The sequence below is a fragment of the Sorex fumeus genome, unplaced genomic scaffold (assembly GCF_029834395.1).
Source record: "Sorex fumeus unplaced genomic scaffold, SorFum_2.1 ptg000131l, whole genome shotgun sequence".
In the NCBI taxonomy this organism is placed as follows: Eukaryota; Metazoa; Chordata; class Mammalia; order Eulipotyphla; family Soricidae; genus Sorex; species Sorex fumeus.
In genome coordinates this window covers 10,623,377-10,647,536 of record NW_026606188.1, presented here as the reverse complement: position 1 = coordinate 10,647,536, position 24,160 = coordinate 10,623,377, and positions in this window count along the sequence as shown.

Below are 24,160 nucleotides of genomic sequence, written 5' to 3'. Positions count from 1 at the left end.
TGAATCCATAAGGTACATAGAGGAAAATGTAGGCAGAACTCTCCACAACATTGAAGCTAAAAACATGTTTAAGGATGAAACAGCACTAACCACAAAAGTGGAAGCAAACATAAACAAATGGGACTACATCAAACTAAGAAGTTTTTGCACTTCAAAAGAAATAGTGACAAAAATACAGAAAGAGCCTACAGAATGGGAAAGAATATTTACCCAATAACAATCTGATAAGGGATTGATATCCAGGATATACAAGATTCTAGTAGAATTGTACAAGAAAAAACCTTCAAACCCATAAAAAATGGGGAGAATAAATTAACAGAAATTTCCTCAAAAAAGAAATACAATGGCCAAAAGGCACATGATAAAATGTTCCACATAGCTAGCTATCAGGGATATCCAAATCAAAACAAAAATGAGATATCATCTCACACCACAGAGACAGGCACATATTCAAAAGAACAAAGGAAACTAGTGCTGGCTTGGATGTGGGGTAAAAGAGACACTCTTTAACTTTTGGTGGGAATTCCCACTAGTCTAGCCTTTCTGGAAAACAATATGAACAGTTTTTCAAAAACCAGAAATTGAGCTTCCATATGACCCCAAAATACCACTTCTGGGAATATATCCCAAGGATGCAAAAAAGCACAGTAGAAGTGACATCTGTACCTATATGTTTATTGCAGCACTGTTAACAATAGCCAAAATCTGGAAACAACCCAAGTGTGTAGAAGAGATGACTGGTTAAAGAAACTTTGGTACATCTACACAATGGAATACTATGCAGCTTTCAGAAGAGATGAAGCCATGAATTTTGCTTATAAATGGATAGACATGGAGAGTATCATGCTAAGTAAAATGAGTCAGAAAGAGAGGGACAGACTTAGAAGGACTGCACTCAGTTGTGGAGTATAAAACAACATAACATGAGGCTCACACCTAAGGATAGTAGATAGACAGGACAGATAGATTGCTCCATAGCTGGAAGCCTGCCTCATGAGTAAAGGGGAGAAGGCAGCTGAAATAGAGAAGGGATCACTAAGAAAAAGATGACTGAGGAATCGGTCGGGATGGGAGATGTGTGCAGAAAGTGGATAAAGGATCAAACATGGTAAGCTCTCAGGGTCTGTATTGCAAACTATAATGCCCGAAAGTAGAAATAGATTATGGGGATTATGGGAGGCAGAGGGAGGGTGGAAAAGGAGGGGGTATACCAGGGATATTGGTGGTAGGGAATGTGCACTGGTGGAGGGATGGGAGTTTGATCATTGTGTGATTGTAACCCAAACATGAAAGGTTGTAGCTATCTCATGGTGTTTCAATAAAATTTCAATCTATTTCCCTCTTGGAGAGCCTGGAAAACTACCAAGAGTTTCCTGTCTGCACAGCAGAACCTGGCAAGCTATCCATGGTGTATTTGATATGCTCAAACCATTAAATACAATGGGTCTCATTCCCCTGACCCTGAAAGAGCCACCAATATAGCAGCATTAAAAAGGATGAGAAAGGAGAGGGTGATAAAATCTCAGGGCCAAACTAGGCTGCCAAAACAAAGAAGGACAAAATGACTGTCTTCACTTTCAATGCATGTATGCTGGCATCAGAAGCATCCATCGAGGACCTGATAGTGCAAGTGTAAATGAAAAAGTATACGACATAATTGGTCTGACCCAGACAAGAAGGCATCAATCACATCACACTGTTTTTGATACGGGAAGCACTCTTCCTTGGAACATACATCAAAGGAGGCATTGGTGGTGTCAGTGTCCTTGTCAACACAAAGTTGGCCATAAACATTGATTCATTTGAATGCTTAACAACCCAAATCGGACTATTACATTTGAATAGATGCAGATGACTGCTGGCAGTTTCTATCTTCATTGTTTATGCACCAATATCCAATTATAATGAAGGAGAAATTGAAAAGTTCTACATGGAGCTGGAGAAGTTCTAGAAAGAAGACCACACCTTCTACAAGATCATTGTTGATTATTTTAATGCCAAGATAGGACCAAGAAGATCAGCCAAAGAACTCCACATTGGGATCCATGGCCTAGAATGGAACAAACAGGGTGAGAGATTGTCTGGGTTCATCATGTGGACCAAGACCATCCACAGTAACTCACAATTCCAGAAGGCAGAATCTAAACATTGGACATGTAAGTCTCCTGGTGGATGGTTCCACAACAAAATCGACCACATCATATTAAATCGATGGTCTTGCTTGACCAATGTTTCTGTTGTCCCCAAATTCCAAACGGGATCAGACAACCATCTCTTTCGTGCAAAATTTTACTTCATAGAGTGCGGAGAAAGGGCTGCAAAGTTTAAGAAGATAGCTCCTAGAACAACCACCAACTGAGAGCTCTTTGGCACTATTGTGACAAAATAGGAAGATGCCATCATTGACAACATTGACAGGGATTACGATTGACTGGTTCAGCACCTCCATGACTGTGAGAAGAACGCCGAGAGAGATAGCCACAAAATGTTGCCTGCCTTCGAAACTCTTGAGCTCATTCACCAACGTGGCTTGGTGCAAGCCTCAGAATACAGCAAGTGAACGTCCGAGCTCACAAAGCAGTGAAGAGAAGTGACAAAGGAAAGCCTCAAAGAGAGAAGAGCAGCAGTCCTGTCAGAAGCTGATAAAAGCATTCACAATGCCCGCCTGTCTTTTGCCAACTACAAGACCAAGATGACTGCCCTCCTACATCCTGATGGATCTACCACATCTTCCAGAAGGGCAATGGAGATTATCCATGACTTTTACTCAGATCTCTTCGATAACCATGTCCATATGCCCACATACCAAATTCCACAGGATGGATATATTGTTCACAATGTTCTCCCTTCTGAAATCTGACATACCATTTCATCGGCATAGAAGCGAACGGCACCCAGCACAGAAAAGGTCAGACCCAAACACCTGAGGAACCTGCCATCAGTACTCATCAATACACTGGCTCAGTTCTTCACATGCTATCTGTCTGAATGCAAGGTTCTGTCCCAATGGAAAACCAGCAGGACTGTAGTACTGAAGAAGGGAGACATCAACGACATTGGCAACTCTTGCCCTGTCTACCTGTTGTCTGTCGTCTACAAGATATTCACTGGAGTCATCCTGAATAGGATGGGCAGAACACTAGATGAAGGACAACCATGCAAGAAAGCTGGTTTCTGAAAAGGACTCAACATGATTGATCATATCCACATGATAATCAAGTTCATTGAGTTTTCTTTTGAATTCTAGATGCCTCTCTGTTCTGTCTAACATTCATTGACTTAGAGGAGGCCTTTGAACCTGGTGAGACTGAAGCTGTCATCAAGGTCCTAGCCAAAAAGGGCTTCAAAGTCAATACATCAGGATCCTTTGTGAGCTGCATTGCAGATTCACTACCAGGATCTCACCATTCTACAAGGAAGTGATCATCCATGTCAAGAAAGGGGTTTGGCAGTGTGATACCATTTCGCCAAAACTCTTCAGTGCCACCCTCGAGAACATCATGCGACGACTGGAATGGGAAGGAATGGGAGTGAAGATAGACGGTTGGCAACTACATCACCTCAGCTTTGCTGATGACATCATTCTAATAACACCAAACATTAGCCAAGTGGCACAAATGCTGGCCGACTACGACCGTGAGTGTGGAAAGGTTGAACTGCAGCTGAATCTCACAAAGATAGTGTTTATGAGAAATGGTCTCATTCCTGACGTTCACTCTCAACAGGATGAACATCTTCGAGTGCAAAAGTTATGTATACCTAGGTCGAGAAGTCAACATGATGAATGATTTGGCACCTGAATTGCGCTGGACGAAAAGAGTGGCTTGGAAAGCCTTCAAGAGCATCGAAGATATAGCTAAGAGGACGAAGAACCTCTGGCTCTAGGCACATCTCTTCGAATCCACTCTTCTTCCTGCATTCATGTACGCCTCAGAGACCTGGGCCCCAGGAAAGCAGGATGAGAACGCTATTCAGGTCTCCCAAAGAGGAATCAAAAGAGCTATGCTTGGAGTATCATGCTTCACTCAAATGAGAGAAAGAATCCGGAGTTCCAACCTCCATCAGTGATCAACAATCAGGGATGCTGTCTCATTTGACAAGGTGTCGAAATTCAGATGGGCTAGACACGTAATGAGATTTGGGGCGACCACTCGTCTAGAACCATTACTGACTGGATTGCATGGGACGTCAAAAGAGCTCATTGTCTCCCACCTATGAAATGGACATACTTCTTCATCAAGACCCTGAATGATCGGTTTGAGGCTGTTCATATTCCTAGAACAAGCAGACCCCATTGCGCTACACTAGCACTCAACAGAGATGAATGGAAACATTATTGGCACCCGCTAGAGTTAATTGATGAGTAATGAGATGCCCAGTAATTAAGTGATCAAGGAAATATAATTAAAAAAAAACAAAATAATAGAAATGTAAGGAAAAAAACAATTCTTTTAGCAAAACACTAATTCTTTGATATCAATTATTTCTAAATGTTAATGGATTGCACACAAAATCACAAAGGACAGAAGAGCAGATGTATTACTTTTGAAATGAACAAAACACAATTTTCTGCATGTATATCAAACATCTGATCTGACACACTGATCGCATGTAAAGTGTTGAAAAATAATCCTGCTAATAAATAGCAACAAAACTAGAACTTACATTCATATTTATATCAGACAAGACAGATTTCAAGTTCAAAAAGTTAGTAACACACAGAGAAGTGCATAACTACAACTAAATGAGCTAGAAAAAAAATTACACAGTAAGTCACTAGGTAAGAAAATGATAAACATTAGAATATACATTAATAAAATAGAACTCAGAAAGATAGTACATAGAACTAGTGAGACTAAGATCTGATTCTTCAGAAGAATAAACAAAATGAACAACTCTGCACTCAGAGAGAGATAGAAGGAAAGATAGAAAGGATAGATAGAAAGCCTGCCTTAGAAGCAGGTTGAGGGGAGAAGGTTGAGGGGTGGATGGGAGGGAAATTGGACATTGGTGTGGGAAATGTATGCTGGTGGAGGGAGGGGCATTGGAAAACTGTATGAATGAAACCCAATCAATGACATATCTTACACTGACTTTCTGAAAAAAAAAATGGGAATTCCTTTAAACAAATTTTATCTGACCAATGTTATCCAACCCAGAGCAGGCATGGTCATTATAGAAAACTGTAGGATAATGTTGGTTTACTCTTCCTCCCTGACCGCTGGTAGCTTCTGTTTGCTGAATGCTCCCTCAATCTGTCAATTACCTTTGACTCCTGATCAGACTGTGACTTGTATATATTATCTTTCTCTTCTCCTTACTGTCCTTTGCATGATTAGTAATTTAAGAGCAATTGCTTTTTGTTTGGATACAGGAAGACAGTTAAAAAGACAAGCCTGTGGCTTGGGAGTTTATTGACTCCAGATAATATCTCCTGGACATCCGCTCTCTCGACATAAGCCTCAGTTGCCCTTACATCCTATATTCCCCAAAGCAGGGTCCCTATGAAGGATTGGATGTACCCAGGGCCAGCAGTGAGCTATGAGATACCCTGGCATCAAAATGGGCCTGGCCAGGGGGCTGGGATTCCACCGTGCAAGTGTCCGGAGGCGTCCCCCGGACGCTGGGAGGAAAAGTTGATCTGAGCCTGTGTGCCTATCCCTTTCTGCCACCCAAGCTGAGCCGGTCTCTTTTCCCCCACCCCCCCAGGTTAGTTTTCGCACCGTCCCTCGGACCTGGGGCCGGGATTCCACCGTGCAAGTGTCCGTAGGTGTCCCCTGGATGCTGGGAGGAAAAGTTGATCTGAGCCTGTCTGCCTGTCCTTTCCACCGCCTAAGCTGAGCCAGTCTCTTTCCCCCATCCAGTCTTTACTTCCTGGACAGACACCAGGTATCCGTGAGGGTGTGGCCACTTTAGAGGTGGGCGTGGCTTTAAAAGTGGGCGTGGCCTAATTTTCAGTGGGACAACGCTTACGCAGCCGCAGGTAGTTCACTTAAATCAAGAAATATTACCCCTACACATACACAACAACATGAAGAAACAACGCAAATCCCCGCCACAGGGAGATCACGAGGAAATAAGTCTAGAAGCCTCAGTAGGTGCTAGCCACCTTAGGAACCTCTCTGACAAGGAATTCAGATATGAAGTCATCAAGATGTTCAATCAACTCGATGAAACAGTCACACAGATATCCGCTAAACTGAAAGAGGACATGAAAGAAACAATTGATTGCACAATTGACAAAATATAGCAAGAAATGAGAGCCGAAATTGGAAAGCTTCGCACAGAAATGGCATACATCACAGATTCCATAGATGAAGTCAAATCCTCACTCACTGCCCTCAAAAATAGAATGACCACAGCTGAGGAAAGAATCAGTGACTTGGAAGATCAGCTGCACCAAGCCAACAGGGAACAACAAACAATGGCAAGAGACCTCAAAATAGCTCAAGAGCGAATCAGAGTCCTACGAGACGATTCCAGAAGAAACAACATTAGAATCATTGGACTACCAGAAGCTCAGGGAAACAATCCAATGAGAAAAAACATGCTTAAACAAATTATCACCAAAAAATTCCCAGAGCTCCACAATACAGCCATTCAGATTCAAGAAGCCCAAAGGGTGCCAGCTAAAAGAGACCCCAACAGAAACACTCCGAGACATATTATAGTTAGAATGATCGATGCTGCCGATAGAGACACAATACTGCAAGCAGCAAGGGCAAAAAAGGAAATCACATACAAAGGAGCACCCCTGAGATTCACAGCAGACCTATCAGAGGAAACCCTACAAGCCAAAAGACAGTGGCGAGATATAGTCAAAAAACTCACTGAAATGAATGCTTCACCAAGAATACTCTATCTGGCTAAGCTCTCAATCAAAATAGATGGAAGGCTACACTATTTTCTAGATAAACAGCAGATCAGGAACTTCATAGACTCAAAAGCAAACCTAAAACAAGGACTAAAGGGGCTACTATAAGACAATACAAACCCTACAACCACAACACACCCGCACAGAAACATGACACAAAACCCAAAACCAAACTCTCTCTCAATGTCAACGGTCTCAATTCACCATTGAAGAGACACAGAGTGGCAAAATGGATACAGAGACAGAACCCAACATTCTGCTGCCTACAAGAAACTCATCTCAACACTCAGAGCAAACACAGACTCAAAGTCAAAGCATGGTAAACAATCCTGCAAGCAAACAGCTCCTGTAAAAAAGCTGGGGTGGCCATTCTAGTATCCGAGAACATTAATTTCAACTTGAAAAAGACTAGAAGGGACAGTGAACGCCATTTTCTATTCATCAAGGGATACGTACAACAGGAAGAAATCATACTCTTAAATGCATACACACCTAATGAGGGAACAGCTAAATATTTAAAACAACTGCTAACAGATTTTAAGGAGGACATTGCAAGCAACACAATAGTACTTGGAGACTTCAACATTGCCCTATCACCTCTGGACAGATCAACAAGAACAAAACCTAGCAAGGAATCATTGGCTTTGATAGAAGAAATAGAAGAGAGAGGGCTTATAGACCTATAGAGGACCTTACACCCCCAAAAGAAAGAATACATATTCTTCTCCGGTGCACACGGAACATTTTCCAAAATAGACCATGTGCTAGGACACAAAACATACCTCAACAGAATAAGGAGGATAGAAATATTATCAGCCATCTTTTCAGACCATGATGCACTGAGGATAGAAGTGAATCACACACAGACACGGAGAACCAAATCAAACACCTGGAAATTAAACAACTCGATGCTGAACAACGAGTGGGTCAGGAACGAAGTAAAGGACAAAATCAAAAGATACTTGGAAACAAGTGAGAATGAAGACACGAGCTACCAGAACCTATGGGATGCAGTGAAAGCTGTATTAAGGGGAAAATTTATAGCTCTGCAAGCATATCTTAGGTCTGTAGAAATGGTGCACATAAACAAGTTGACCTCACAGCTCAAGTCCTTAGAAAAGGATCAACAGAAAGAGCCTAAATCAGGCAGAAGGAAAGAGATCGTAAAACTTAGAGCAGAAATCAATGACATGGAAACCAAAGAGACAATCTGAAAGATAAATGAAACCAAGAGCTGGTTCTTCGAGAAAATAAAGAAGATAGATAAACCACTCACAACACTCACAAACACAAAAAGGAACAGAGAGAGAGAACCCTAATAAACCGAATCAGAAATGAGAAGGGAGATATCACAACAGAAACCTAAGAAATCCAAAAGATCATCAGAGACTACTTTGAAAGTCTGTATGCCACGAAACAAGAGAACCTAGAAGAAATGGATAAATTCCTGGATTCCTACCATCTCCCAAAGCAGAATCAAGAAGATATAGAGAACGTGAATAGACCTATTAACATCAAGGTAACAGAAACTGCAATCAAAAGTCTTCCCAAAAACAAAAGCCCGTGCCCAGATGGATTCACTAGCGAATTTTTCCAAACATTTAAAGAGGACCTGCTGCCACTCCTTCACAAGCTCTTTCAGGAAATTGAAAAAACAGAAACTCTCCCAAAAAGTTTCTATGAAGCCCATATCTCTCTAATACCAAAAGGAAACAAAGATACCACGAGAAAAGAAAACTACAGGCCGATATCCCTGATGAACACGGATGCGAAGATTCTCAACAAAATACTAGCAAATAGGATTCAACTACTCATCAAAAAGATCATACACCAAGACCAAGTAGGATTCATCCCGGGGATGCAAGGTTGGTTTAACACTCGGAAATCAATCAACATAATCCACCATATCAACAAAAGAAAAGATAAAAATCATATGATCATATCAATAGATGCAGAGAAAGCATTTGACAAGATCCAGCACCCATTTATGATGAAAACCCTAGCCAAATGGAGATAGAGGGGACTTTTCTCAATATAGTTAAAGCCATCTACCACAAGCCTACAGCAAGCATCGTCTTCAATGGCAAAAAGTGAGAGCCTTCCCTCTAAGATCCGGGACGAGACAAGGATGTCCACTCTCTCTACTGCTGTTCAATATGGTAATAGAAGTACTTGCAATAGCGATTAGATAAGAAAAAGACATTAGGGGCATCCAGGTAGGAAAGGAAGAAATCAAGCTCTCACTATTCGCAGATGATATGATACTATACTTAGAAAACCCTAAAACCTCTATCAAGAAACTTCTAGAAACAATAGGCTTGTATAGTAAAGTGGCAGGCTATAAACTCAATACCCAAAAGTCCATGGCTTTCCTATATGCAAATAGTGAAAGAGAAGAAAGACACATGAAAAAAACAATCCCATTCACAATTGTGCCCCAGAAAATCAAGTACCTAGGAATCAATTTAACTAAGGAAGTAAAGGACCTGTACAAGGAAAACTACAAAACTCTACTTCAGGAAATAAAAGAGGATACGAGGAAATGGAAAAATATCTCCTGTTCATGAATCAGGACAATTAACATTGTCAAAATGGCAATACTTCCCAAAGCACTGTATAAATTCAACGCAATTCCTATTAGGATACCCATGACATTCTTCAAAGAATTGGAGCAAACACTCCTGAAATTTATATGGAACAATAAGCCCCCACGAATAGCTAAAGCAATTCTTGGGAAAAAGAAAACGGGAGGAATCAACCTCCCTAACTTCAAACTCTACTACAAGGCAGTAATAATTAAAACAGCATGGTACTGGAACAAAGGCAGAGCTGTAGACCAATGGAACAGGGTTGAATATACTGACGTCCCCCTCCCCCCAAGCATACGAGCATCTAATCTTCGATAAGGGGGTAAAAAAAGTGAAGTAGAGCAGGGAAAGCCTCTTTAACAAATTATGATGGCAAAACTGGATGGCTACATGCAAAAAACTGGGCTCAGATCTCTGCCTAACCCCATGTACAAAAGTAAGATCTAAGTGAATTAAAGACCTCAACATCAGACCGGAATCTATAAGATATATTGAGGAAAATGTTGGCAAAACGCTTCATGACATAGAAGCAAATTGTGTCTTCAAAGATGTCACACTGCTTGCCAAGCAAGTGAAAACATAGATGGACAAATGGGACTATCTTAAACTAAGAAGCTTCTGCACCTCAAAAGAAACAGTGACCAAAATACAAAGACAGTCTACAGAATGGGAAAGGATATTCGCCAACTACACATCTGATAAGGGGTTAATTTCAAGGATATACAAAGTACTGGTTCGACTCCACAAAAAAGAAAACATTCAACCCCATCAAAAAATGGGGAGATGAAATGAATAGAAATTTTGACAAAGAAAAAATCCGAATGGCTAAAAGACACATGAGAAAATGTTCCACATCATTAATCATCAGGTTGATGCAGATCAAAAACACAATGAGTTATCACTTCACACCACAGAGACTGGCCCATATCCACAAGAACAAAAGCAACCGGTGCTGGCGCGGATGTGGTGAGAAAGGGACACTCCTTCACTGTTGATGGGAATGCTGACTGGTTCAGCCCTTTTGGAAAACTGTATGGATGATTCTCAAAAAATTAGAAATTGAGCTCCCATTTGACCCAGCAATGCCACACCTGGGAATATATCCCAGAGAGGCAAAAAAAGTATAGCCGAAGTGACATCTGCAATTGTCTGTTTATCGCAGCACTCTTTACAATAGCCAGAATCTGGAAAAAACCTGAGTGCCCGAGAACAGATGATTGGTTAAAGAAACTTTGGTACATTTACAGAATGGAGTACTATGTAGCTGTTAGAAAAGACGAAGTCATGAAATTTACATACAAGTAGTACTACATGGAAAGTATCATGTTAAGCGAAATGACTCAGAAAGAAAGGGATAGACATAGAAAGATTGCATTCATCTGGGGAACATAAAATAACAAAATAGGAAACTAACACCCAAGAATGGCATAGATTAGTACCAGGAATCTTACTCAATGACCAGGAGGCCAACCACACATGTTAGGGGAAAAGGGAGCTCAGAGAGAGAAGGGAACACCAAATAAAGGTGTTGAGACGATCCTCCCAGGATGGGAGAAGCATGCTGAAAGTAGACTATCGACCAAACATGATTGCCACTCAATGCCTCTTTTGCAAACCACAGCACTCAAAAGGAGAGATAGGGAAATGCCCTGCCACAGAGGCAGGGTGGGATGGGGGCTGGGGGGGGGGAGAGGATGCTGGGATCCGTGGTGGTGGGAAATGCGCACTGGTGGAGGGATGGGTGTTTGATCATTGTATAACTGAAACGCAAGCACAAAAAATGTGTAAGTCTGCAACTGTACCTCATGATGTCTCACTATTAAAAAATTTAAAAAATTAATAAATAAATGAAACATTTTAAAAAATGGGCCTGGCCAAAGTATCCTCATGCTTAACTATAAGTCATTAGCTTGGTCATGGGCAAATACTGTCATGATCCAAAATGTAATAACTAGATTTGGACCCTGTTACGGTTAGGAATGAATGATCTGGCCTGATCATGAGCACTGTGGTATGAGTGTGTGGTGAGATGTCCCCAAGAGAGTCACCGTACAAGGCTAAAAGTGTCTATTACTATGTCTATACAGAATGGTAAATATTAGGAAGGAGAATTAAAGATGTTAATTAAGTTGTTGGTCTAAAGGAGAGGAGAAACACACTTTAAGGGCTGTTTTGCACTAGTGGGTGGTTGGGAAGACTGGAAAAACATTTTTGATCATGCTTCCCATGGGAAGGCATTTTGGGGGAGGCATTTTGATAGGATAAAAAAGAGCAGCTAAGGGGATGAAGGGGAGGATTGAAGGATAAGGAGAGAAGATTGAAAGAGAGACAGACACTGAGACAGAAGAGGATGGAAGATAGGGGAGAACAAGATAGAGTTGACAGATACAGTGGAAAGAAAGAATTGCATGGTTAGAGAGACACAGAGAGAGTGAGAGAGAGTGCTGGAGAGAGCTGGAGAGAGATGGGAGAGTTGGGAGAGATGAGAGATTAAATAAAGAGCAACTAATCAGCAACCAGCTTGGACCTAATTCTTCCTTCGAGCATCCAAGGCAACAGCCATCCTGGGTGGAGAAGTGGCTCTAGAGCACCAACGTGGGTGGTGAGAGAGAGCCGCCGAGAGAGCCCAAGAACATCTTTCATGTAATCCCTCTTGCTCACCAGGGCAAAAGGAGAATATGCAGCTCCGGCCCAGGAGGGCCAGGGGGTGAAAAAGAAATTTTACAGAAAACTACAGTCTAAGAACCCACATATCTGTAAATTAAAAGATGCTCAATAAATTTTGTTTTGCTTGTGGTGCTCAGGGCTTATTCTTGGCTCTGCTCTCAGGGCTCACTCCTGGGGGCTCAGGGGAGTACCAAAATTACGTAAGCATAGTCATGTATCCAGAGGACATTTTCCGGCATAGAAGTGGCCAGGCTCTATGAGTCAAGAAATTGCATGCTGAGAATGACCCCAGGACAGCCATGTGCAATGCAAGTACTCTGCCTTTGTATTATTGCTCTGGCCCTGTCATCAACATTTTATTTTTTTCTGTGTGAAACAACATAATTTTATTGAAACATATTTAGAAATATGTGAGGGGCAAGAGGGAGGGTAGGTGTGTTCAAGAGAGATTGATCACTTGATCACTTGACATCCTGTTACTCATCGATTTGCTCCAGTGGGCGCCAGTAACATCTACATTTGTAGCTGTCGTGTGCTTGTATAGCCCAATGGCTTGCTCTATTAACATGAAGAGCCTACAACCAATCGATAGGGATCTTGACAAAGAAGTCTGAACATCGATAGGTGTGAGGCCACGTGATCTATTGATATCCTGTGGAATCCAGCTGGTAATGGTTCTAATCCAGTGATCATCTCCAAATTGCATTACGTGTCCAGCCCATCTGATTTTCGATGCCTTGACAGCATCCCTGATTCTAGATCGTCGACAGAGATCAAAACTCCAGATTCTTTCTCTTACTTGAGTGAGGAGTGATACTCCAAGCATAGCTCTTTCGATTCCTCTTTGGGAGACCAAAGAGCATTCTCGTTCTGTTTTCCTAGGGCCCAGGTCTGTGAGGCATATGATAACGCAGGAAGAATGTTGGAATTAAAGAGATGTGCCTGGAGCTGGAGGTTCTTTGTCCTCTTATCTATCCGAGGCTCTTGAAGGTGTTCCAAACCTCTCTTCCTCCTATGCAACTCAGGAGCCAGGTCAATCGTCATGTTGAGTTTTAACCTAGGTACATATAACTTTTGCATTCGGAGATGTTTGTTCCATTGATAGCAAATGGAACGTCAGGATGAGTCCATTTCTCATAAACATTGTCTTCGTGAGATTCAGCAGTAGTCCAACCTTCCACACTCACAGTCGAAGTCGGCCAGCATTTGTGCTGCTTGGCTAATGTTTGGTGTTATTAGAATGATGTCATCAGCAAAGCTGAGGAGGTGTAGTTGCCGACCATCTATCTTCACTCCCATTCCTTCCCATTCCAGTTGTTGCATGATGTTCTCGAGAGTGGCACTCAAGAGTTTTGGTGAAATGGTATCACACTGCCGAACCCCTTTCTTGACATGGATGATCACTTCCTTGTAGAATGGTGAGATCCTGGCAGTGAATCCATAATACAGCTCATGGAAGATCCTGATATATTGAGTTTGAATGCCCTGTTTGCCTAGCGCTTCGATGACCATTTCTGTCTCAACAGAATCAGAGGCCTCCTCTAATTCAAAGAGCCTTAAACAGAGCGTCATTTTGAACTCCCAAGAAACCTCAATGAACTTGGTTATTGTGTGGATATGGTTGATCCTGCTGCATCCTTTTCACAACCTGGCTTGCTCGCATGGTTGTCCTTCATCTAGTGTTCTGCCAATCCTATTCAGGATGACTCAAGTGAACAGCTTGTAGACAAAAGACAACAGGCAGATCAATTAATAGTCGCCAGTGTCGTTGATGTCTGTCTCCCTTCTTGTACAGTCCTGTAAGTTTTCCAATGGTATGGAACCTTGCTTTCAGACAGGTAGCATGTGAAGATCTGAGCCAGTGTATTGATGAGTACTGATGGCACATTCTTCAGGTGTTCATGTGTAACCTTGTCTGGGCTGGGTGTTGTTCATTTCTTTACCGACTAAATGGCACATCGGATTTTGGAAGGGAGATTGGGAACCACATATCCATCCTGTGGAATTTGGTTTGTGGGCAGGTGGACATGGCTATCGAAGAGATTTGAGTAGAAGTCATGGATAATCTTCTCCATTGCCCTTCTGGAAGATGTGACAGATCCATCAGGACAGCAGAGGGCAGTCATCTTGGTCTTGTAGTTGGCGAAGGACGGGTGGTATTGTGAATGGCTTTCCTGGCATCTGCTGCATCTGCCAGCACTGCTGGTCTTCTCTTTTAGGTCTTTCTTTATCGCTTCTCTTCACTGCTTTGCTAGCTCAGACATTTTTTAAAAGGATGCAATTTTTATGTGTATATGTGTATATATACCTGTATGTTTGTTATATATTTAGCACTGTAGTACTATTCTCCCATTTTTCATTGATTTGCTCGAGGGGGCACCAGTAACATGTCCTTTGTGAGACTTGTTGTTACTCTTTATGGGATGTTGAATACATCACGGGTAGCTTGCAAGGCTTTGCCATGTGGGCAGGATACTCTTGTTAGCTTTTCGGGCTCTCCGAGAGGGGCATAGGAATTGAACTTGGGTCAGTCACGTGCAATGCTCCAGCTCTCAAATTCCCTTCATGGGGAGGGGTCCAACCTCCTTAGGGTCCATTGCTGACTCCAAGTGAGTGCCTTATCAGGCCTTAGTTCTTATTTTCTGCAAGGTTGGCCTTTGCAACTTCAGAGCTATTACTTCCCAGGAAATTTACTGCAATTTCCTTGGGAGGGGGCCTTCCCTATCTGCCTGCCAGCCTACATCTGAGGGAGAACATGAACAAGAAGAGCAATTCAAAATTGTTAACAAACCAAATTAATTAAAAAATTAAAAAATATATAGTGAACAAGTAGGATTAATTTCAGGAAGGAAAGTCCAGTTTAGCATACAAAGTAATGCACAGAATCAATACAAAGAACAAGAAAAATTATATAAGCATAATAACGTTTGCAGAGGACATTTTCTGGCATAGAAATGGCCAGGCTCAACAAATAAAAAGTCAAGAACTGAATCTCCCAGCAGATGGGTCTAGGCTAAAACCTCTGGGGGCTTCTAAGAGTGGGTGGAAAGCAGAGCCCCCTTTCTGCCTGAAGGATCAGCAGTCCCCAGTGTATCCAATGCCCTCTGGCACAGAAATGGCCCTGTTCAACAGCTGAACCCCATCAAGCTGCAGGCCAGCAAATATTTTCAGCTTCAGAACTCCTGGAGTGTGCAGCTGCCGATGCAGCCACAAAACCCTCAAATTTCACAGTACTGACAGGCCAGTAGGGTCAAAGAAAATCTAATATGAAAGTGCATAGTGTCTATTAACTCAATGAGCACAACACAGCACAGAAGGTTCAACTAGTACCCAACAGCCCAGTAAATGCTCAGACAAGGACTTCAATAGCACCATTGTGAAATAGAATGATAGTGATTGTAAACTGACTTTATTGATCTATATTTTGATAATTTCATTTGCCGTTGTGTAGAAACAAACAATATGAAGTAAATTTTTTTGTGCCTGCTAAGGGCGAAGTCTTGGGATTGGGTGGGAAACTGGGGAGATCCATGGAGGGAAGGTCACACTGTGGTAGAAATTGTGGTCACACTGTGGTAGGGAGCATGTATTGTCAGAAACAACTACATTGTTGTAGTTTTTTAGTAAGTCACAGTGTTATAATGCATGCAGAAAAGGCTTTTGGAGTTTGTTTTTGTCTGGATGGTTCTTGGGGACCTTTTAGTGCCAGGGATTTAGTCTGAGCCTCATACATGCAAAGCAATAGCAATTGCCCTGTGAACTACTTTCTCATCCCAGAAAAATTGTAATAATGAGTATTGACCATCAACTTATGCTTTTTTGTTTTGTTTTGTTTTGATTTTGAGTCACACTTGTGGTACTCGGGATTTACTTCTGGCTCTATGCTGAGGGATCAGTCCTGCCTGGACAGTATAACATGCTAAGGATCTAAGGATCAAACCCTGGTCAGCTATATGCAAGACAAGTGCTTACCCACCATATATTTTGACCCCCCAGTTATAGTATAATATATAAAAACTATAGAGTTATGAAAAAATACTCATTTAAATGGGAATATAAGGGACATACTTGAATATAGTAAAGTCCATATGCGCCAAACCCACAGTTGACATGTTCAGTGGGAAAAATCTGAAAGCTTTCCTTACCTGAATCCAAGGTCAGCCACAAAACAAAATAACCCACTTATACTACTATTATCAGGAGTCCAGACCAGCACAATTAGGCAATAAAATAAAATTGAAAAGAATGCAACTTTAGGCAAAGAAAAGTAAAATTACTACTACATTGAAAAAAACATGATAATATGCATAGAGTTTAAATTATCTCTAATCTGAAAAATTGTGACATTATGCATCGAAAAACATAATAACCATTAAAAATTTACTAAAAATATTAAACTAATACAATATGATGGCCAAGTATAAAATTAAGATACAAAACTCCTGCTGACTTCTATATGCAAACAAAGAAGTAGAAGATATATACATTAAAATACATTATTTATTATAACATCTGAAGAAATAAAGAATCTAGTAATAAGACAAAGAGGGAGAAGGTTTTATGAATCAAAAAATTATTGTTAAAGAAATAAATGAATACTCGGGAAATAGAAAATTATTCTGTCTCATGACCTCAAATAATTAGCTTTGTAAAATAAAATACCTATCATACCCAAAGCATAAAATTGATTCATCACATGTAATAATTATGGAAATAGAACAACTACTATAGATGTTTGTATTAAGCCACAGCAACCACCAAATAGCCCAGCATCGTGAAACAAAATAATGGAAGTACTAAACACCCCAACTACAATCTATATTCTAAAACTGTAATGATTTAAATAGGATGGCTTTGGGATGGGAGAAGATATACAGCTAAATGGAATAAAACTGAGAATCCAGAATTATATCCTCATACTTATGGGAACACATGAGAATGTTAACTTATGATAATAGAGATGAGACCATAAAATGGAGATAAGAATTAGCTTTAATAGATATTACTGGGAAAATCGGAGTTAATTTTCAGTAATATAAGTGAATCACTATCTTATGTAGCACTGTAGCACTGTCCTGCCATTGTTCATTGATTTGCTCGAGTGGGTGCCAGTAACATCTCCATTGTGAGACTTGTTGTTACTGTTTTTGGCATATTGAATACATCACGGGGAGCTTGCCAGGCTCTGCCGTGTAGGCGGAATACTCTCAGCAGCTTTCCAGGCCCTCTGAGTGGAAGGAGGAATCAAACCGGGTTGACCATGTGCAAGACAAACGCCCTATCCACTGTACTATTGCTCCACTATCTTATACCTTGCACAATTAACCAGAATGAATGGGTCATGTGGACATTAGACCAGAAAGCATAACATTTACAAAAGAAATGGCCAAAACTTTCTATAATTTGGACTTCATGTGGTATTCAACTCCAACGTTAACAATAATAGCAAAGCAAAAGGAAACAAAATGGGGCATCATCAAACTAAAACTCTCAACAGAACATAACAAATTATTCTAAAAAGAATACATCCTACAGAATAGGAAAAAAATCTGACAGGGAACTAATATCTGACTATATAAAGAACTCACAAAACTTAATTATAAGAAAAAATAAATACCATAAAAAATCCAGGGCTGGGTGGGGGTGAGAATTGGTTTGATACTTCAAAGAAGACATACATATGGCCAATAGGCACATGAAAAATATTTTTACTCATTATCACTTATTATCATATAAATGAAAATTAAAGTGACAACAAGAGACCATCTAACACCCTGGGGAATGATCTACATCAAAAAGTCTAGAAATCACAAATGGTGTGGGTGTGGAGTAAAAAGAAACCTCCTACACTGTTTGCTGGAATATTAATTGAAAAACGGTAGATAGAACTCCCAAAACATTAAAAATGGAGCTATTATATAATCCAGTAATTCATGTCTAGGTGACTATCTTGGCAACAAACACAAAAATGGACTAATATGGTTAATTACTACTAAGTGTGGTTAATACAGGAAAGCAACTAAAGTGTCCAATGATGGATAAATGGATTTTTGAAAAGTGACATATACAATGGAATAATACTGAGCCATAAAGAAAATAATGAAACATTACTTTTTTGTGACTGCATGATGGAACCAGAGAAGAGGAGAAGATCAAATTGGATGATTACATCATCTGAGAAGATAGAAAGAAGCAAAGCCTGGGAACAGACAAAATCAATGGAAACAAACGGAAACTAGTTGTGGTCTCCGAACTGTTAGGAAGCAGGGGGACGCACAATCGGACACGTTGAATGAACATTAGTGCTTGATTAGTGGTTGTGGTGAAATAGCATTTGCTTTTAAGTGGTACAATATTTACACCACTCCCAATACATATTCATGTAATCCAAATTAATTGCAATGATAGAAAGAAAGGATACGGTAAATAACATGGCATATATGTTAAAAGGTTGTTGTGCTTCTCCTGGGTTTGACATCTTCTAAAAATATTAGAACGTGGAAGAATCCCCTTCTCAGCTGGGGTGCCTTCTGAGCACCTGGCCATTGGGGACCCTCACAAGTCTTAGGAGTGCATTAGAAGGGAACTGCCAGCCCCGCCCAGCACTGAAGCATCCCCTCCCCCCACAGGTACAGTAGTGTGGTGGATTTGTCCTCTAGGGTGGTGGCCAAGTTACTTTTCCCTTTTCCAGCATTTTGAACTCACATCTCAGGCTCTATTACCTAATTCTGATGAAGACAGCCTGGCTATATCCTAAACACATTAGGCGAATACTCCTCTAGACCATTCCAATCAAAATACTCCCTAAACTCACCAAAATAACAGTGAACACAAGAATTTGAACAAGCCTAATGTAAAAGAACACATCCTATAAAGCTGCATTAGTGGCCATACATAAGGCACAGAGGAGCACCAACGAGGTAGTATTCATAAAGAGGTAAAGAACCACCATTGACCGAGCCCATCTAGAATCCTCCCTTGCAGTGAGAGGGGGCTACTGAGAGTGAACTGGAGGGACCCACTTCCATACCACCACAACAATATGAAGAAACAGTGCAGATCCCCACCAGGAGGAGAGGATGAAGAAAAGAGCCTTGAAGCCTCAACAGGAAATACCCACAAATATAATCCCTCCAACAAAGAATTCAGAGATGAAATGTTGAAGATGTCCAATGAACTCAAAGAAGCAGTGAAACATGCATCCAGTAAATTAAAGAAGGACATCTAACAAACAGTGGGACTGACAGCCAATAAAATACAGAAGGAAATGAGAGCAGAAGTAAAAAAGCTACAAACAAAAGTGTCACTAATAAAGGATTCCCTAGGTGAAATTAAAAACTCAGTGGGTGGTCTCAACAGTAGAATAACAACAGCTGAAGACAGAATCAGTGAGCTTGAAGATGAGCTGCAGAAAACATATAGGAAACAATGTATAATGGAAAAAGATCCCAAAATAGCGCTAGGGTGAATGAGACCTAGGGGATGAATTCAAGAAAAATAACATAAGAATCATCAAAGTACCAAAAGGTCAGGGAGGAAGCCCCAATGAAGTAGCAATAATTAAATATATCATTGCTGAGAAGTTCCAGAACTGAAGAATGCAGGCATCCAGATCCAAGAACCCAAAGGGTACCAACAAAAAGAGACCTTAATTAAAGGACTCCAAGCATATCATAATAAGGACAATGAATACTATAGATAGAGATACAATGCTGCAAGAAGCAAGATCAAATAAGGAAATGGCATACAAAGGGGGATTCCTTAGATTTGCAGCAGACTTATCAGAGGAAATCATCTGAGCCTGAAGACAATTGTGAGATATAGTGAAAAAACTCAATGCTTACTCAAAAGTGAAATGAATGCCTCACCAAGAATACTCTATTGGGCTAAACTCTTACTCAAACTCAAAGGGCTGATACAGCATTTCAAGTATAAACAACAGCTCAGGAACTTCATAGACTCAAAATCAACCTTAAAAGGAGTAAAGGAGCCACTGTAAGACAAGACAAACCCCTACAAGCACAACAAACCTCTACAGAAAGATGGAACAAAACTCCATGACAATAATCTCTCTCAATGTCAATGGTCTAAATGCATCAATGAAGAGACATAGAGTGGCAAAATGAATTAAAAAACTGAACCCAACATTTCGCTGCCTACAAGAAACACATCTGAACAGTCAGACCAAACACAAGCCCAAAGTCAAGAGATGGAAAACAATCCTCAAGCAAACAACTCCCTAAAAAAAAAACTGGGGTGGCCAACAAGTATCCAACAACATAGATTTCAGGCTGTAAAAGTTTAGAAAATAACAGTGAAGGCCAGTTTTTAATAATCAATTGATGTGTCCATCAGGAAGAAATCATACTCCTATACATATACGCACACAATGATGGGCCAGTTTAAAAAAAACTGCTAGTAGACTTCAAGGAAGACATGGGTAGCAACAGAATAGTCGTCAGAGACTTCAACATCAACTTATCACCTCTTGATAGATAGACAAGACTAAAACTCACCAAGGAATTTCTGGCTATGAAGGAAGAAATGGAAGAGAGACGGCTAATAGGTGTATACAGGGCTTTTAATCCCCCCATACCTAATGCATATTCTTTTCCAGTGCACATGGAACATTTTCCAAGATAGACTATGTGCTGGTCCACTAAAACATACCTCAATAGAATCAGGAAAATAGATTGTATCAGCTCTCTTTTCAGACCACAATGCACTGAAGGTAGAAGTTAATCAAACACAGAAACAGAGAATCAAATCAAACACCTGGAAATTAAACTAATAAGTATTGAACAATGAGTGGGTTAGAGAGAAAATCAAGAAAAATATCAAAAGTTTCCTTGAAACAAATTAGAATGAAGACATGAACAACCAGAGCTTCTGGGACACAGCTAAAGTAGTGTTAAAGGGTAATTTTATAGTTCTGCAAGCATTTCTCAGAAAGAAAGAGAGGGCTCACATAGATAATTTGACATCACAGCTTAAGATCTTTGAAAATGACAATAAAAGGAGCCCAAACCAGGCAGGAGGAAAGAAATAATAAAACGTATAGCAGAAATTAACGACGCAGAAACCCAAAAAACAAACCAAAAAATCAATGAAACCAAGAGCTATTTCTTTGGAAAAATAAACAAGATTGATAAAGCACAAGGAAAGATAAAGCACAAAGAAAGAGAGAGAGAACCCTGAATAAATTGAATCAGAAATGAAAAGGTGGGCATCAGAACAGAAAGAACAGAAATTAAAAGAATACATTGGAAGACTATGCCCAAAAAAAGAGAACCTAGAAGAAATGGATAAATTCCCGGATTTATATAACCTACCAATGCTGAGCCAAGATGATTCTGAATACTTGAATAGACATATAACTATCAAGGAAGTTCGAACAGTAATCAAAAGTTTTCCCAAAAACAAAAACTCAGGTCCAGATGGATTCACTAGAAGATTCTTCCAAACATTTAAAGAAGACCTGTTGCCCATCCTATTAAAGCTTTTGTAGGAAACTGAAGAAACAGAAATGCTCCCAGACAGTTTCTATGAGGTATGTAACCCTAATACCAAAAGCAGGCAGAGATACCACAAAAAAATTACAGGCTGATATCACTGATGAATATGGATGCAAAGATCCTTAAAAAAATATTAGCAAATAGAATCCAACGACTCATAAAAAAAGTCATATACATGACCAAGTAGGATTTATCCCAGGGCTGCAAGGATGGTTTAACATTTGCAAGTCAATCACCACAACCCATAATCTCAATAAAAGGAAAGATAAAAACCATTTGATCATATCAATATATGCAGAGAAAGCATTTGACAACATCAAGCACCCGTTTATGATGAAATCTCTCAGCAAAATAGGAATTGAAAGAACATTCCTCAATATGTTAAATGCTATCTACAACAAGTCTACAGAAAGTATTATCCTTGATGGGAAAAACTAAAAGCCTTCCCTCTAAGATCAGGGACAAAACAAGGATGCCCACTCTCTCCACTTCTATTCAATATAGTACTGGAAGTTCTTGCCATAGCAGTTAGGCAAGAAAAAGATATTAAGAGCATCCAGTTAGGAAAGGAAGAAATCAAGGCCTCACTAATTTCAGATGACATGATATAAGAGAAATCTAAAGCCTCTACCAAGATGCTCCTAGAGACAATAGACTTGGATAGTAAAGTCGCAGGCTATAGATCTATACCCCAAAGTCCATGACTTTCATTTATGCAAATAATGAGAGTGAATAAAGTGATATGAAAAAGCAATCCCGTTCACAATCATGCCTCAGAGAATCAAGTACCTTGGAATCAGGTTAACTAAGGAAGTAAAGGACCTGCACAAAGAAACTACAAAATACTGCTTGAAGAACTAAAAGAGTACACCTAACACCATGCATAAAAGTCCGATCAAAATGGATTAAAGACCTCAACATCAGACCATATAGTACAGTGAAGGAAAGGTTGGTAAAACCCTCCATAACATTAAAGCTAATGATATCTTCAAAGATGAAATGCCACTGACCAAGCAAGTGGAAACAAAGATAAACAAATGAGACTATCTTAAACTACAAAGCTTCTGCATCTCAAAAAAAAAAAAGTGACCAGAATACAAAGACAGTCTAGAGAATAGGAAAGAATATCCACCTAATATCCTCTTGATAAGGAGTTGATATTAAGGATATACAAGGCCCTGGTTGAACTCTACAAAAAGAAAACATCCAATGTCATAAAAAATGGGGCGATAAAATGAAAATCAACTCTCAAAGAAATATGAATGGCCAAAAGGCACATGAAAAAATGTTCTTCATCACCAATCATCAGGGAGATGCAGTTCAAAACAACAATGAGATATCATCTCAGACCACAGAGACCGGCACACATCCAAGAAAACAAAAGCAACTGGTATTAGGGTGGAAATGGGTATAGACAGGGAAAAATGGAGACATTACTGGCGCCTGCTTGAGCAAATAGAAGTCAAGTGTGATCAAGTGTGATGGGTATAGAAAGGGACTCTCATTCACTGTTGGTCCAACTGGCCAACTGGTCCAGCCTTTTTGGAAAACAATATGGACATTTCTCACAAAACTAGAAATTGAGCTCCCATTTTACCCAATAATATATCCCAGAGATGCAAAAAAAAAGTACAGTAGAAATGATACCTGAACTTGTGTGTTTATTGCAGCACTATTAACAATAGCCAGAATCGGGAAAAAAACAAGTGCCAGAAAATAGATTACTGGTCAAAGAAACTTTGGTATATCTACACAATGGAATACTATGAAGCTGTTAGGAAAAATGAATTCATGACATTTGCATATAAGTGGATGGACATGGAGCGCATCATGCTAAATGTTAGGAGTCAGAAAGAGAGGGACAGATATAGAATGACTGCACTCATTTGTGGAATATAAATTAACAAAATAGGAGACTAACAGATAAGAATAGTAGAGATAAGGTTCAGGAGGATTTCTTCATGGCTTGGAATATGGTCTCAAGTGCTGGGGGGAAAGGTAGCTGTGATAGAGAGGAAATCACAAAATAAATGATGATCAGAGGGCTCACTAGGAATGGGAGATGTTTGCTGAAAGTAGACTATGGACTAAACATGATGGCTACTTAGTACCTGTATTTTAAACCGTAAAGGTAAAGGCCCTCCCGTTGATCGTCGATTTGCTCGAGCGGGCCCAGTAACGTCTCCATTGGAGACTTTGTTGTTACTGTGTTTGGCATATCGAATACTCTTGGTAGCTTGCCGGGCTCTCCAAGAGGGGCGGAGGAATCAAACTCGGGTCGGCCATGTTGGCCACTTGTAAGGCGAAGGCCCTACCCGCTCCAGCGTAACACACAAAATTAGAGAGAGAGAGAGTAAGAGGGAATGTACCTGCCATAGAATCAGGGGGTGGGAAGGGGTGGGAGTGGCGGAGGGATACTAGAAACATTGGTGATAGAGAATGGGCACTGGTGGAGGGATGGGCACTTGAACATTGTATGACTGAAATGTAATCACGAAAGTTTGTAAGTGTATCTT